Source organism: Haemorhous mexicanus, chromosome 3 (assembly GCF_027477595.1).
Source record: "Haemorhous mexicanus isolate bHaeMex1 chromosome 3, bHaeMex1.pri, whole genome shotgun sequence".
Taxonomy (NCBI): domain Eukaryota; kingdom Metazoa; phylum Chordata; class Aves; order Passeriformes; family Fringillidae; genus Haemorhous; species Haemorhous mexicanus.
In genome coordinates, this window is record NC_082343.1 from 103,328,675 (window position 1) to 103,343,345 (window position 14,671).

The following is a 14,671-nucleotide window of genomic DNA, read 5'->3' on the forward strand; positions in this document are numbered from 1 at the left end:
GCCGCGCTCAAGCACTGATGCCGAGGGCTTGCCTCCAGGAGGGCAGCACATGCTTGTAAGGGCATATTGCTGCTCCTGTTTGACGTCACCAAGGCTATTAGATAACACCATTTCTGTGGTAAACCCGTGTCAGCCAGCTGGGATTTAAGGAGCTTTACTCTCCTTTTGCTGTGACTACCATTTGAGGGTGTGAGCAACTCCATTCCCTGGAAATGTGTGGAATGGCTGGTCCCAGGCACTTGGTCCAGAAGTGCAGATGTCAGAAGCTGGACTCCAAATTATTGATTGCTTTTGTGTAACTGTGCTGCTTTGGGTTTTATCTATATCATGGTGGTGATTTCTCCTGTCACCTTTTTTAAGGTGGAACATTAGTTAGATGCTTCTCTGTGGTGACTGTCAGCTTGTGTTTCTGTTCTGCTTCTGTTGGCAAGCACTGATTTGGGCACCATTAAATTATAAAAGAAGCAAGTATTAGAAATGGAAGGATTTTAATGTGTTAAGAGAAAGGCACTTTACTGATAATAGTTTTGAAGAGCCTACCACTTGTGTGGGTTACATAGAGAAAAAGAAATTGCTACCATAAAATGCAGAAGGCTGAAAGGTGCTTTTAGTCCAGAAATTAGATTCACGTAAAAGAATATTACCCTTCGGTTGTCTGTGCCAAGTTTTTGTCCTCATATTCATTTTACTGAAGGATGAGGCATTAGCTAGTGAACCTGAGCCTGAAGACTTTGCCAGTCTCATCCATCAACAGCAGCAGATACATGAGAGGGTGAGACCAGCTCAGGAAAGTAATTTGCAGTCTGAGTACAGGCACCCTGACACCTGGGCAGGGTTTCAGTCTAGAACTGACTGTAGAGTAGGAGCCTACATGTGCAGCAGCATTTAAATCCTGTTGGGTCCCGCTGTTAGTGTGAGTCCAGCTGATGTTCCCAGTGCAGCCTGAGGAGTGACCCCACTGAGCCAGGATCTAAAGGGTCTATTTTAGGATGTACTGGCCCCTGGGGCTGGCTCTCTGCAGGCTATGTTGAGACCTTAAATACCTAGAGTGTCTGTAGGAGCCTTGGTCTCCATAAATCCCATGTCTGGGGTGCATACATGTAATTTGTTACTCCCCTTTCCCACCTGTGCAGGAGCTGTGGAGCTGTGTCCTGCAGCCTGTTTCCTTGCATGGAAAAGACTGGATCCCGACTGCTGTGTGCAGTGTGGTGTGTGACAATAGCCTTGAGAGACATTGCTGGCAAGATCTCTGCCCCTAGGTATCATCAAATGCACACAGCTTTCCTTGTGTCTTATAAACAGCTCCAGTTGCTCTGGCAATCAGTTTTCCCTCTTTTCTTGTTAGGGAATAGAGGACACCTTCCAGACCTGCATCCTGAGAAAGCAAAGCACTGGCCTCACCCCAGCATGGCAGTGGCACATGAGATGGTGTGGACACTCACTGCAGGCACATGAGATGGTGTGGAAGGCTCGCTGCTCAGATGTTGTGAGCAGACTTTCTTCCTCTGTGTCTTCAGAGGTGGAGGACTGAGAGCTCTGTGTCCAGCTTGCAACAAACTCAGTATGAACAAGTGTGGGGGTGTCTGCTTTCCTTTCTCAAGCAAACTAACTGGTGTAGCTGGAAGAGTGAACTGAGGCCAGTAACAGCTTTAGTCTCTGTCCTACCATGCCTGAGATGCTGTGTAGTCTGTTGGGAAGGCAGTGTGGATTTTCTCTGTGGCCTTTTTTGTGAGTTTTGGACTATTCCCTTTCCCTTTGAGAGCAGCTATCTAGTTTTCTGGCAGTGAGTGTACAAGCAGGAAGGATAGAAATGGAGAGCAACTATGGAACATATCATTATTAAAAAGCCTCTCAAAATCCTTAGGTCATTTGCACCTTATGTGTGAATCCTCTTAGTTTTTGTTCTGCTGGAATTGATAGATGTTGACCCAAAATACTTTCATTTCCAAACCTGCTGTAAGTAGCACTTTAATTGCACACTCCAATTATCTGTCTCAGAGAAAGCTGGAGAAGTAGCTGTGGGTACAAAACCTCCACCACTCAGCCAGTAACAGTGATCACAAGTGGGACGTAGGATGGGAGAACATTGGAGGCCCTGATATGAGGACTGAAACCCAGTAGCTGTGCAGGGCTCTTCAAAATGCTTTCAAGCTCTTCAGAGGTGCTTCAGGAGACTGGCAGCTTCAACCAGCATGGTGTGTTTCAGGGGATTCAGAAATTCTGATGAATATTGGAAAAATACACAAGATTACCCTCTTCAACGTTATTCACCATAGACTGGCTGGACTAAAGGACTAGATAGCAGAGTTAATTTGTATGTTAACCTCTGCAGAAATGTGAGGCTGAAGTGTCTTCTACTCCTGAATGTTCATCATCACAATTTTCAGGTGGCCTTTGGAAGCACTAGTGAATATATCCTCAAAGAAGCACTATAATCCTCTTTTGCAGGTGAGGAACAGAGGCAAAAAGATTCCATGATTTAATGAAGATCACGGAGCAGGTATAAATCCTGGATTGGCTAAGGATCATTAATGCATCTGCATGAGCATTGCAGTCCACTCAGAATTTCACTTCTGACTGAAACTCCTGCTAGTCCCCTCCTCCAGGGACATGGTTGCCACCAAGGAATCATGTTGGCTGGCATAGGCCACACTCCTTTCACGTGGACAGAGCAAGCAGAGCGTGTTCCTGTTTCTGGTGGGTGTCAAGTCCTCAGAGGCAGAATAAAGCTGGTATGGAGAAAACACCCTGAACATTAATCTGCTCCTCCTGCACTCTGTTTGCTAAGGGAGGCTGCTTCAGTGCTCCCCTAGCATCAGCAATGTCAGTGCAAGCTCAGACTTTGAGTGTGAAAGGCAAGTCAGAGTAATGAGATCACTAATGGCTGGTTGTTGGAAGCACGCTGCCCCCTGACTTTGATCTTGCTGAGGGATCACCAGCAGGCAAGCCTCCACTCAGAGAGTGCCAGTGCCATCCTGCCAGAGCCTGGGTTTCATGCTTAGCAGCTATGGAGAACCAGCTGATCTAGTTCAATTGCTTGAACAGACCCTAAACCACAAAGTACACAAATGAAACTGGAGTGTGTTTCCTGGGTAAATACTGTTTAATCAATAGGGAAACTAGAGCTCTGGTGAGTTTGCTGATTTGGTTTTGGTAGCCTGGAGCTGAAGTCAAGAAGTCTGGGGTTTACCCATATTTCTGACAGTAAATATTTGGTCAAAAGTAACCAAACCAGACCAAACTCCACTGATGAATGTTTGAGTACTTTAGCATGGTGTACCCAGATAATAAGCTAGGTACATATATATTATATGATTGGTCCTCAAAGAAAGAAAAATGTAATATTTTACCCATGTCATTGTCTGATTGTTAAGTAATGTTGAATGAATGGTGAATAAAGAGACCTCATTACAGAAGCAGAGCTGCTCTGTGTTTGGTGGATGTGGGGCATACAATGCCCCTAACAGAAGGCTCATGAGCAGGGATGGGCTGGGGGGAGAAGAATTAGCTGTCATTGGGCTGGAGTTAAAATCTTTTGGGAAAAGCAGCTTTCCTTGTACTGCTCATCATTTATTTCTCCATTTATAAAGGGATGTTGTGGTCAGGAAAGTGGCTGATGTGAGTTTGCTAAGAAGTAGCCACAAGGAAAAGAAATTGGCTGCCTAGAACCAAAGTGGCTCTTTTCAGCAGCCAAAATTCCAGTCTTAACAAAGGGAACAAGGTTTTCAAAGCCAGGCTGCAAAATTAAGGCCTCACTGACAACCTTGGCAATGTTCCTGCTGACTTCAGGAAAACTGAATTTCACCCAAAATCATCTAATACAATTGGGAACTTCTTAAGCAGAGTGTTTAATACTGACTGTGCCTCTGCTGAGTGGACTTTCAGATCATGAGATCGTGTTCTTTATTTGTCTGTCAGTAACCACTGTAATTTGTGTTCACACCTGCAATTTTGCTGTGATTTAAGCCTGCCCATGCAGCAGTATTAATAGCATTGCTGAGAGAGAAGTCATGACAGGCAAGTCTGTCAGAAAGGCTCCTCACAGAGCTTTGAAAACACTGCTCTCTGTGATGCAAAGTGCTGATCCAGTGCAAAGATGCTGTGCTGGCTCAAAGTTATTCAAGAAATGTTGACATACCTCAGTTTTTACAAGAAGAATATGTGCTGCATGGGGGTCCTCTGCCCTTCCACTGCTAAAATGGAGGCAGAGTACAAGCATGATGTGAGTGCAAACCCCATCCCTTATGGTGTTGGGTTGCCTTTGATGGAGATCCCCTTCTTACCAGGATCACACTGGGATTACCAGGGGTAAACCAGCACTGTACAGAATGGTGTCTGAGGCACCATGGCAACACCTGGCATGAGCAGCCCACCGCTGGTGGCTTCTCTTCCTATTTCTCCTTTTTCCCAGTGTTTCTATTATTTTCTCTTGTTTTTCTACCATTAAGACCAGTTGCTGACTTAGTCCCCTTAGCAGGTTCTCTACTAATTGTCCCCAAGTAATTGTCCTATTGAATTTATGTAAGAATTTTAAATTAAGATATAACATTTTACCAGCCCCTCAGTAGATTACCTGTCAGTGCACAGAAGTGTTCTTGCAATCAATTCCAATGCACAAATAGTTCCATTACCCCTGAATTTATGTACAATCTCTCTGATAGAAGAGAACACAGATGCAATGCACATGTACTTGTGCTTTAATTTTTACTGCCCTTCAAAGCTAATCTGGTTTACAGAAGCCTGACAAGTGCAAGGTGTGCATTACTGTAGGGATGTACTTTAGTGCAGGGACTCCAGGATTTCCAGCAGTACCTCTGCAATACTCTTGCATTACAATGTGCCTTCTACACATGATGAGTAATGTATCCCACTGCACACTTACAATTGAGGGGAGCCTTCCTTTAAATTTTGACAAATAGGTCAGAAGGAAGTACAAACATACTGACCAGAACTACTTCAAGTCCTCCTTAGTTGCAAACTTAATAAGAAGCTGACAAGAAAGCACAAAGTATTTAGTCAGCTCAGAGCTCAGCACATTAAAACACTTGGGATCATCTAATGAGAAGTGGTTAAGCCAAAATTCCACACCAGTGACAGAGTTTGTTTTGTGTTTTCATCAAATACATGTCAAATGTCTTCTGCGGGGACCAGATTCCCGTCTAGTATGAACTGCAACCACCACACAAACTATTCTCGAGGGTTCCTATGGTCTGCTTTTTGCTCTCCCTGCAAGGAGGAAACCCTTTAGTGGAGCATCATGTTATTCTCTTGCTCTACTCTCTTGTTTCTCTCTGATTTTCAAACAAAGCCAACAAAGCAGACAGCATTATTCCTGAAGGTATTGTTAAGACCTTTACCCTTATGTTCTGCCTTTTCCATGTTTGTGCTCATGACTGCCATGGCACTGCAATACCCAGTCCCAGGAATGAGAGCGTGTGTGTGTGGATGAGGTCACAGTCCTTCCAGGATCTGCTCTCACAGCCATGCTTCTTTTTCTTATTGCCATTTGACTCATGGAGAGTTTCCCTTCAATCATCAGGAGCAATGACTCCAGGTGGGGGTGGGCAGGGAAGCACAGTGTGGTACAGGCTGTCCTGTGGCACATTAAACCAGAAACCCCACGTTGACATGGTCTGCCCACCTGTGTTCATATTGATGCTTCCCCAAGCCTTGTGTGGGGGAAGTCACTGCTCTTGACAGTCCAGGACCATTGGCCAGCATCTCATGTCAATAGTCTCTGAATTCTCCTATCAGTCACCAAGTCATACAGATGGACAAATCTGTATCCATTTAATCTGTAAGCAGCTGCCTGGCTCCGTCTGCATATGACTCCAGATTTAAAAAGAGATTTGGGTTGTGAAGTTTAGCCCATGCATGCTACAGTGTATTTCTAACAGAAATAAATCCTACTTTTCTTCAGTCAGCAAGGTTATTTTTGAAGATTTTGAGCATAAAATCTGAAGAGTTTTAACCCCCTTTCTAGGTCCTGCAATGCCAGCGCAGCTCAGATAAAGTGGAAGGACAATGATAAATATTCTGCATTGGTAAAAACACTGGAAACAGCCTGAATTTAAATTTCCTTCTTGTTAGATTCAAATTAAGTACTTTGAGATATCCAGATCATTAATTAGTCTTGAAAATAAAAGCTTAGAAAATTACATCACATGCTTACAGTGGCATTGGTATTTCCTTTAAGCTTCTTGAAAAATTAGCCTCTATTTTGAGAAGAAATTGTAAAATTGTGCTTATTTTCACTTGAAAAATAAGATCCTTTAAAAACATTGATTGCCTCATTATCATTCAAAAATGGCTCTCTCTGTGAATGACTCTCTCTATGAATGAAAGCCAGTTTTAAATGGAGTGTTCCGAAACATTAGAGTAATTATTGACACGAGAAAATAAATATTCACATACTGAAAAGTAAACAGGAAAGAGGAGCATTCATTCTTTCCATGGAATAATTTAGCACATTCTTGAGTGGTAATTGGGTGCACAAGCCAGTATAACACTGCACACACTGAGGTTCATCTCTATGGAATGATTTTGAAGCCATTACCTCTGTAATAAACCCTGAGATGCAGGGTGTGGAGGGAGGGAGGGAGGCAGAAGAGGGGTCAAAAAGACAGTGTGTACACAGGGTGTTTTTTTGCCTCTGTGCAGGAGCTCTGGAGCATGTGTTCAGTGGGCTGAAAAATGACTCAACAAAACCATGAATTTTTTTGTTACATTTTGGGCAGCGACGCCAGTCACTTTAGTCTGAGTGTGGAAGCTGTGCTTATCTTACTGAAATTCTACTCTAGACCTTTCAAATATATGAATCATAGCCACATATGGGTTTCTGCCTCAACATGATGTTTCTTTTCATTAATAGCTTCATTATCTTCCTAGCTCATGGACCTTTTTCAACGTTGAAGTCAGGAGTCATCATTTTTCTGTCAAACTCTCTGATGTCTCTGCTTGACTTGAGCTGCTCACCTTCCTCAGACTCCTAAGACAGCACAGGCCCAGGACAGAAGGGGTCAGGGATCCTCCCCAGGTGGGAAGGGGTTAATTGCAGACCTGCCAGAGCATCTTTTGAACAGCTGCAGGGCAGAGGCTCTGGAAGGAGGTCCTTCAGTCCTTCTGCAGGTGCACTGCTGGTAGAGAGGGCTTTGACACTACTATAGGAGCCTGCACCTTTCCAAGCACTAACCCAGGCACATGAAGGAGCATTATGCCTGGGGCCCTTTGTTCAAAACAGATTTGTTTTCTTTTTTGAAGGAGTCTTAAAGGTTTAATGGCATTTTTTTCCGTCTGACCAAAGTACAGCCATTTTAAAGAACTGTGCAAAACTTGATGTAAACTTGTAAAGTCTAGAAGAGGATTTTTGTTCAAGAAAGTATACGGAGCCCAGTGGTTTGAGGTCTTCATGGTCCCAGGTTTCTTTGCTTTCTTTAACCCTGATTATTTGAATTTCCAGCAATTTGGATTTCCAGCAATTTGAATTTTAGGTTGATTACCTGAATGGTTTGGCTATAAAGGGGTCAGAGGTTGTCTGTCCTTCTCTGCATCTTGCAGGGGTGTAATTATTAAACTAAAAAAAGCAAAAACTCCCTTGAACTTGTCCCAGTATAGAAGAGATCTGAATGTTGGTAACTTTCTTTTGAAACTGAATTTTGTTTTCTGGATGCCTACAGGCTTTAAGCTCTCCAGTCTGGAATTTCATCAAGTTACAGTTCAGCAAAGCAATTAAGCAAACAATACCATTGAAGTTCATCTTTGCTAATTCTGAGGGCTGAAATACATGTGGCCATGGTGCACTTAAAACAAATTTTCAAAATAGCTTGAATACAAAGGTAGCTTTGCAACACGGAAAAAAGTCAGGCTATTCCACCACCTAACAGACAAAGACATTTGTCTCCTAGGAAGGGGGTCTTCTGCTGTATACTCACATCCTCCTGCTTTGGCAGGATCTAAAGGTGAATCCACTTGACTTCTCCACAGCCCGGTAACCAGGCTGAGAGCTGTGTCAGGCAGTGCTGGCATACAGCCCCCACCAGCATCAGACATGAGGACATGCCTGACAAAAGACATCAGGAGTCACAAGGGACCCCACCTCTCATAAAACTGGGAAAGCAAAACCAGGACTAAGTTACATACAGATTTATAAACTTTTGCCATCACCTGACCACAGCCTTTTGCATAAAAAATTATAGATACTCCCTGCCCTTGACTTGCATGAGACTGTTGTACCAAGGGGCTGTCACTCAGAGATGCAGCAGTGGTGCCCTGCCTGCTGTAGCTGTCTCATGTAACCCTCAGCCTCTCAAAGAGAGTGCTCAGACACCCACCTGGCAGACAGATGCCATGTGACTGCTCAGACACAGACACAGACACAGTGCTGGCTGTGCTGCAGCTCCATGGGAGGACTGGGGTCTAGCAGCAGGCAGGGCTGCCAGCCTGAGCTTTCTCAAATGCTTGTTGAGCAACAACTGAACTTGTTCTTTCGCTTACACAGTGACAATCAGTATGGGTTTGGATGGGCTGGTTTTGGGTAGCCTTGAAGGGGAACTTTTCACATGTTTGAAATGCTCTGTCTGGGACAAATTGAAACCACTTAAAGTCCCCAGACGTAGGAGAGTTGGCAGGGACTTTGTTGACACATCAGATTATATAAGCACTCAGCAGCTTTTCTGTGTGTGCATGGGTGTGTTGTGTATGTGTAGGAGAAGAATAGCAATGGTCCAGACCAGCGACCATGATGCACAGGCATCCCATAATAACTTCCATACGCCGAACTGTCGTCTTAAACTGCATGAGATGGGGGGGAAGCGGAGGACAGAGGCACAGCTTGATTTTTACCTTCAGCAAAATTCCACTGTAGTGTGTGTGGGTGGACCTGCCTTTTAGTTAAATGCAGCAGGGTTGAACTTGGTTCCCTCAGTTCCGGGGTGGTGTCCCACCAGTTGGCTGGTCCTGGTGATAACACCTAATGGGAGCAGGATTTATACTGGCAGATTGAGGAAAAAAGCTTCAGAGGTTGTGTCTTATGTCCACAGCAGTGGAGTTTTAGGTAAGTAAGGGAGGCAATTCCTGTCTGCGTCCCCAAACACAATGGTAAGCCTGCTCAGATGGCCACGTGCATGAGCTGGGTGTCTGGGTCCACAGGGAGGCTGACACATGGGATATTGGAGTGTCCAGGGTGGGGACAGCACCTGAGCTTGAACTTCTTGGAAAGAAACTCAGATTCTTTGCAAATAAATTAGGATTTCTACTCATCTATCTCCCAGAATCATTGTGATTAAATGGCTTTGAAGGTGTTTGAAGTATTAGAATATTAAAGCATTTTCAAGGTGGAAATTGTCATTCTAGGCTAATTCACTGATAAAATCTTTGTGGCTCAAGCAGATGAATGACTTGGGAAGATACTATAATGTTCTAAGAAACAAAAGGAAGGAGGAGTCAGAAGCCTGGAAATCCAAGATGAATATAGCTCTTGAGAGTCCCTCCTTGGTGAGGATCCCAGATCCCAGAACTTCTGTGGCAACTTGACCGAAATCTGAGGCTTGGCCTTGCCTCAAAAGGGGTGATTGCACAGGCTGGTGATGAAACTCAATCTCACATGCCAGTACAACTCAGTAGGACATCACTCCTTTGATTCTCTCTGTCAGGCAATGGATGTGCATTTAGGGCCAGACTTTCAGAGCTGGGAGCAATCACAGTTGTAGGTGTCACATCCTGGAAACCACGCCCTGAACAGCTGAGCCCAAATTCGCGGGGGAGGCTGGAGGCTGCAGCGGGGCTTGAGTATGAACCTGTGTGCTCTAAAGGAAGAAGGGGCTAGAACTGGGAGCTGTGGTCCTGTGGTGACCACAGTGCAAGGGCCAGGAGAGATATTTTTGGAGTTTTTCATGGACAGCTTGGTGCCATTGCTTTCCTCTGCACTGATCCTTGGGCTGGTCTACATTGCCTGAGTGCCTGTCCTATGATTCAGCACATAGCCCTCATTGTCTCCGCTCTGCAGGGATCAAGCAGTCTGTCCCAGGCTTCATCACTTTGTCATGGCTCCCTTGAAAATTGAATGTGTGTTGAAAAAAATAGGATTAACATATGAGAGTAATTCACCCTATACTAACAGAAATGTCTCTGGCAGATGTTCATATTGTCTGATTTTTTCTCCACTGTTGCAGAAAGAACCTAGATGATCATTTTAGGCCAAAGAAGTTAAATTGTCTGAAATGCCTTGCTCTGAATCTGTCTGTTCAGAGGTATAAGAGGTAGATAAAGTCTTCAACAAACTTAAGAACTTTTCCAGTACTCTCAGACTACCTTCATGTAGTTATGGCCCACTGATCATTCTTTTCCTTGGATTTACTTTAAATGCTTTGTCTTGGTTTAAACAGAGTACAGAAGATTGAGCTTGCTTTAAAGGACTTCTATAACCTTGTATAGGACTTTCACTATATAACTTGACTTTCCATTTGTTAAAGTGTCTGTAGCATTTATTCACAGAAGAAAATAAATTTGGGAGGCAGAAGGTTTTGGATTGAAGGGGTTATTTGTCCACCGTTCTCACAGACTTAATAATTTGAAAAACTTACCAAAGGTCCTTATGTTTCCCAGAAATTGTTGCATGGGGGAGATTGGAGGCATGCATCTACCTAGACAGACCCCTCACTTTGTAATTTTTTTAGATTATGAAAAACAGTTTTAAAATTTCCTCTCTCATACACAAGTCAGAAAGACAGCAAAGTATTTTGGCTTCCCTACTGTCTGCGGAGTAGGTCAGATGCTCTTTATGTGTGTTATGGAAGATTGGTGACAAATGTTTTTTGTAAGTCTCAATGATTCCACCTAGCAATAAGGTCCTGTCAGCTTGACAAAGACTGCTTTGAGTCGATTTGAAAAGAGGATGACACTTAAAGACTTATTAAACTTTCTCTCTCCCTCCTTGTGAAATGGACATTGTGAATAGCTCAGAGTCCAGGAAAACACACACAGTTTTTCTAAACTCATGGGGCTTGCAGCAGCCCTTCCCTGGCTTACCCACCACACATCAAATACAGAAGAGATGTTGTCCCTCTGCAATTCAGTGTCATCTTAGTCTGTTTTTGTATTGATTACATTTCACATTGCGTTCTACTTTAATAATCCTCTTTCTTCAGGATCTTGTGATTGTACAATAGCAGAGTTTATCCAGTCTTTTTTCCTTTTTTCTTTTTTTGCACAGAACAGGGATTTTCTTGTCATATTGCACTGTGCTGGGGAAAGCTGAGCAAAGGGACCTAATCTCCATAATATTAATTTGTCTGTGCATTGAGAAAACAAAAGCAGCAATAAGTCTGCGCATGTTAATTTTTTGTATGGTTTTGAGTTTTTTTTTTGTTCAGCAATCCCAGTGATTTATGTAAGGAGCTCTTGGGCCAGGGGGAGGGGGAGGGAGCCAGTGGTCTCAAGTTAACAGTGAGTCATAATATATGGAGAAGGGATAATGCAAATGCTGGAAAAATAGAGGAAAAGGCAAGATGCTTTTCCTTGACAGGAAAGCTATTAAACATTTAGCTCAAAGGAGCAGACAGTATGTGTGCAGCTTCTCTGGGTGTGTCCTGGAAAATCAAAGGCAAGAAAAAAGGAGGGTGTAAGGGGGATGCTGAGGGCTTGGAAAAGGGCTATGCCTGGCTGAGGTGTGGAAAGTGAACTGAATGCAGATGTGTGCTCTAGAAAACAAAACCTGGAACAGGACACCCCTCCCTACCAGACACAAAGTTCTTTGTTTTCCAGACTTTTTCTGTCAAGGAAAATTGCTGCTCCTGATTGCTCACACAAACCTTTTCTAATCTCTGGAGGGAAAGGTAGGTGACAGCTGCTGCCTGGGTAGATGCCACCAATTGAATCAGGGGCCACTGGAGTTGAAAGCATGTGTGCTTAGAGCTTGTGCTAATTGAGTTTTGCTGTCTCACTCCCTCCAGACAGAGACACTGCCCAAACTGAGCACTGGTTCCCTGGTGGTCAGTGCATGTCCCTCTTCCCAGAGCCACTGTGAACCCAGGGACACACTGCAGCAGCTGCTGTGGTTGAGGGTGTCAAGGGCTGCTGCTACAGCAGTTTGTAGCCACGTTGCTCCCTATAGGATCCCTGGGCACAAGTGGGCATTCCTTGGCCTCACAAATCCTTTGGTGCCCCCCCTGCAGATGAGACACCTGCTCTGTTTTCCCCTGCCTGCTCCACTGTGTATCCAGTGAACAGGGCAGCCTGCCCATGGTGTGGAAAGCAGTGTTTTGTGTGATGAGAAAAGGTCTTGATCATTTTGCCTTTATAAATTTTATATAAATATTTATACGTGTTTTTTTTCCTAAGAGATGTGTATTTTCACATGTATGATCTTTGTCATATCTAAACCTCTCTGCTGTAGAAGCAAAGGGTGGTGGATCCAGAGGGTACTGAAGAACAACATCAGCTCCGGACCAGCTTTAGTGGGGGCACCTGGGAGTAATATAGGAGTAGTTCAAGACTGACACCAAGCCTCTTATTTGGAGCATGAGTGACATGAGTGTCTCTGCTCTCAGAGTTAGTGTGTGCAAAAGAGCTCTCCTGAGCAAGCAGATGGTTTGATCCTGCACCTCCCAGCCAGTCTGTTGAGTGGCCACAAAGCACAGGGACAGACCTACACAGGGAAATCCAGCAGGAAAGCTCAGACCTTGGTGTCTCAGAGGAGTGGTCACTGCTCAGTCACTCTTTGGGCTATCTCCTGGATATCAAGGACTTACAGGTGCATATCCCACATTTTTCCAGGGTGGGAAATGACGTGTACCAAAAGGAAGTTCCACAGCCTCCAGGATATCTGCTGTGTTTCAGAAGCAATGAAAGGGTTTACAGGCCAGGAACTCATTTCCAAGGGACAGGCATTGAGAATAAGCTACTGAAAGTAGCTTAGTAGTAGTACTGAAAATGAGACTTGATGTGGTTGTGGATGCTGCAATTAATAATGCAAGGCAGAGATGGATCTGAGACATCTGAAGGAAACTTGCCAAGACAAGCTCATGGCTCTGGGAGCAGTCATGAGGCATGGCTGCTGCTGGTCTGCGTGAGAGCACCACTGCTCTGCCTGCTCACCTCAGGACACCCACAGCGGGCTCAGCTCAGCAAGACCTGGCTCCACATCCCTCACTGGGAGAAATCATGGAGTGTGGTGGTAGGAAAGAGTTAGGAAAGTGCCTAGCTCTCCTACTTGTGTAGCCTTGTTTTAGAGTGCCCCGGTGTCACCTGTCAACCCAGAAATGTGCGTGAAGCGATGAGTGCCTTGGGATTTTTAGCAAGAAAACAAGAATCATGTTGTTACCTCAACATTACTCTAATAATTCTCTTTCTGTCCTGCACATATATATCTGACACATACCTGCAGTTTTGCATTTTTCTACCGTGACTTGTCAGACAATATCTCACTTTTGTGTGTACTGCTCTGCAAGAGCTCCTCAGTCCATTGCTGATATTTTCCTCTGGTTTCTCTCCTGTGTCCAGGACCAAATGTGGTTTTGGGTCTAGAGGGGTCTCTAAGGATGGCTGTACACAGCCATCAGGTAGGGTATGGCACTGGTATCTCCTGAGAGCTTGGCCCAAGCACAGGGGAGCTGCAGAGGGAGCTCTTATTGCTGCCAATTGCCTCCACAAAGCTCTGTCACACTGCTCATCCAGTCACATTGCTTCTCTTTGTACTTATTTTCTGCCATGATGCTTTTTGGATGCTCCTTCTAACCAAGATTCTGTACTTGTGTTGACTTTTCTCTCTTTCACATGGTCCTTTGGGGACCATGTGTCCCCAAAGCTGCCTGTTCAAAGTCTGCTTTGGCCCCAGTATTGTCACAGCAGACAGCCAGAGCAGCTTGTCCGTCTGCAGAGCACTGAATGCTCCACAAAATGCAAATGGCCCAGACCCGTCTTGGTTGACGTTGATGACCTTCTGTGGCTTTTACACAGGGTTCTTCATTTCCTCACTTACTGCACTTCACTCTGCTTTTTCTTGTTAAATTGTGTTTTTAGATTCCAGAGGTCTCAGCTGCTTTGAGTGACTGACAATTCCATATTCAATCAAATTATTAATGGTTTTCTTAATCAGCTACCTCTGATCCCTTGATATATTTAAAAATGTCTTCATGTCCTCCTGAAATGCTTTGCTGCTTTTAATGCTGATACCTATCAGACTGGTGTAAATAGACTAAAACTGCATTCAAAGCAACAGTTAATCTGAATTACATTAAAAGAAGAATTTGTCCTTCTCTTCAGCTGATGCTGATGTTGAAGAGATCATTTGGATAAAAGCTGAAGAGACTTAGCTATATCAGGCACTCTTAATATTCCTACACAGCTGAACAGATCAGCATTGACACAGATCAGAAGGCGAAAGAGAGTGGCAGCTTTGAGGAGACGTTTTAATTACTCAGGGATTACACAGCTGTGCTAAAATAATAGGGGAAGCATGTCCACAGAAATAAGCCTGAATTGCCTTCAGTATTGCTTGTTCAGGAGTCAGATGCTCTCTGGCTTTTTCCTTGACTTTCAAATGGAAAAAGTGCTATTTGAAGGAGACGTCTCTAAAGCAAAGCCAAGCTTGAATAATCAAGAGAGAGCCATCTGACATTTATTTTTATATCTCTTACAATGAACCTCTTATGTCTCTGAGGAGAGCTGACCTATG

The 14,671-nt window shown here is 44.1% G+C and overlaps 1 long non-coding RNA gene across 1 annotated transcript in view; it reads left to right on the forward strand.

Annotated features, from left to right (window-relative positions):
- Positions 1–3,384, forward strand: part of LOC132325496 (uncharacterized) — an 86,191-nt gene extending 82,807 nt beyond the window's left edge. Inside the window, exons 3-4 of the long non-coding RNA XR_009485966.1 lie at positions 1,134–1,259; positions 1,346–3,384. This is a non-coding gene — a long non-coding RNA (uncharacterized LOC132325496). The remainder of the gene's footprint in view (positions 1–1,133; positions 1,260–1,345) is intronic.
- Positions 3,385–14,671: the final 11,287 nt, after the last annotated feature.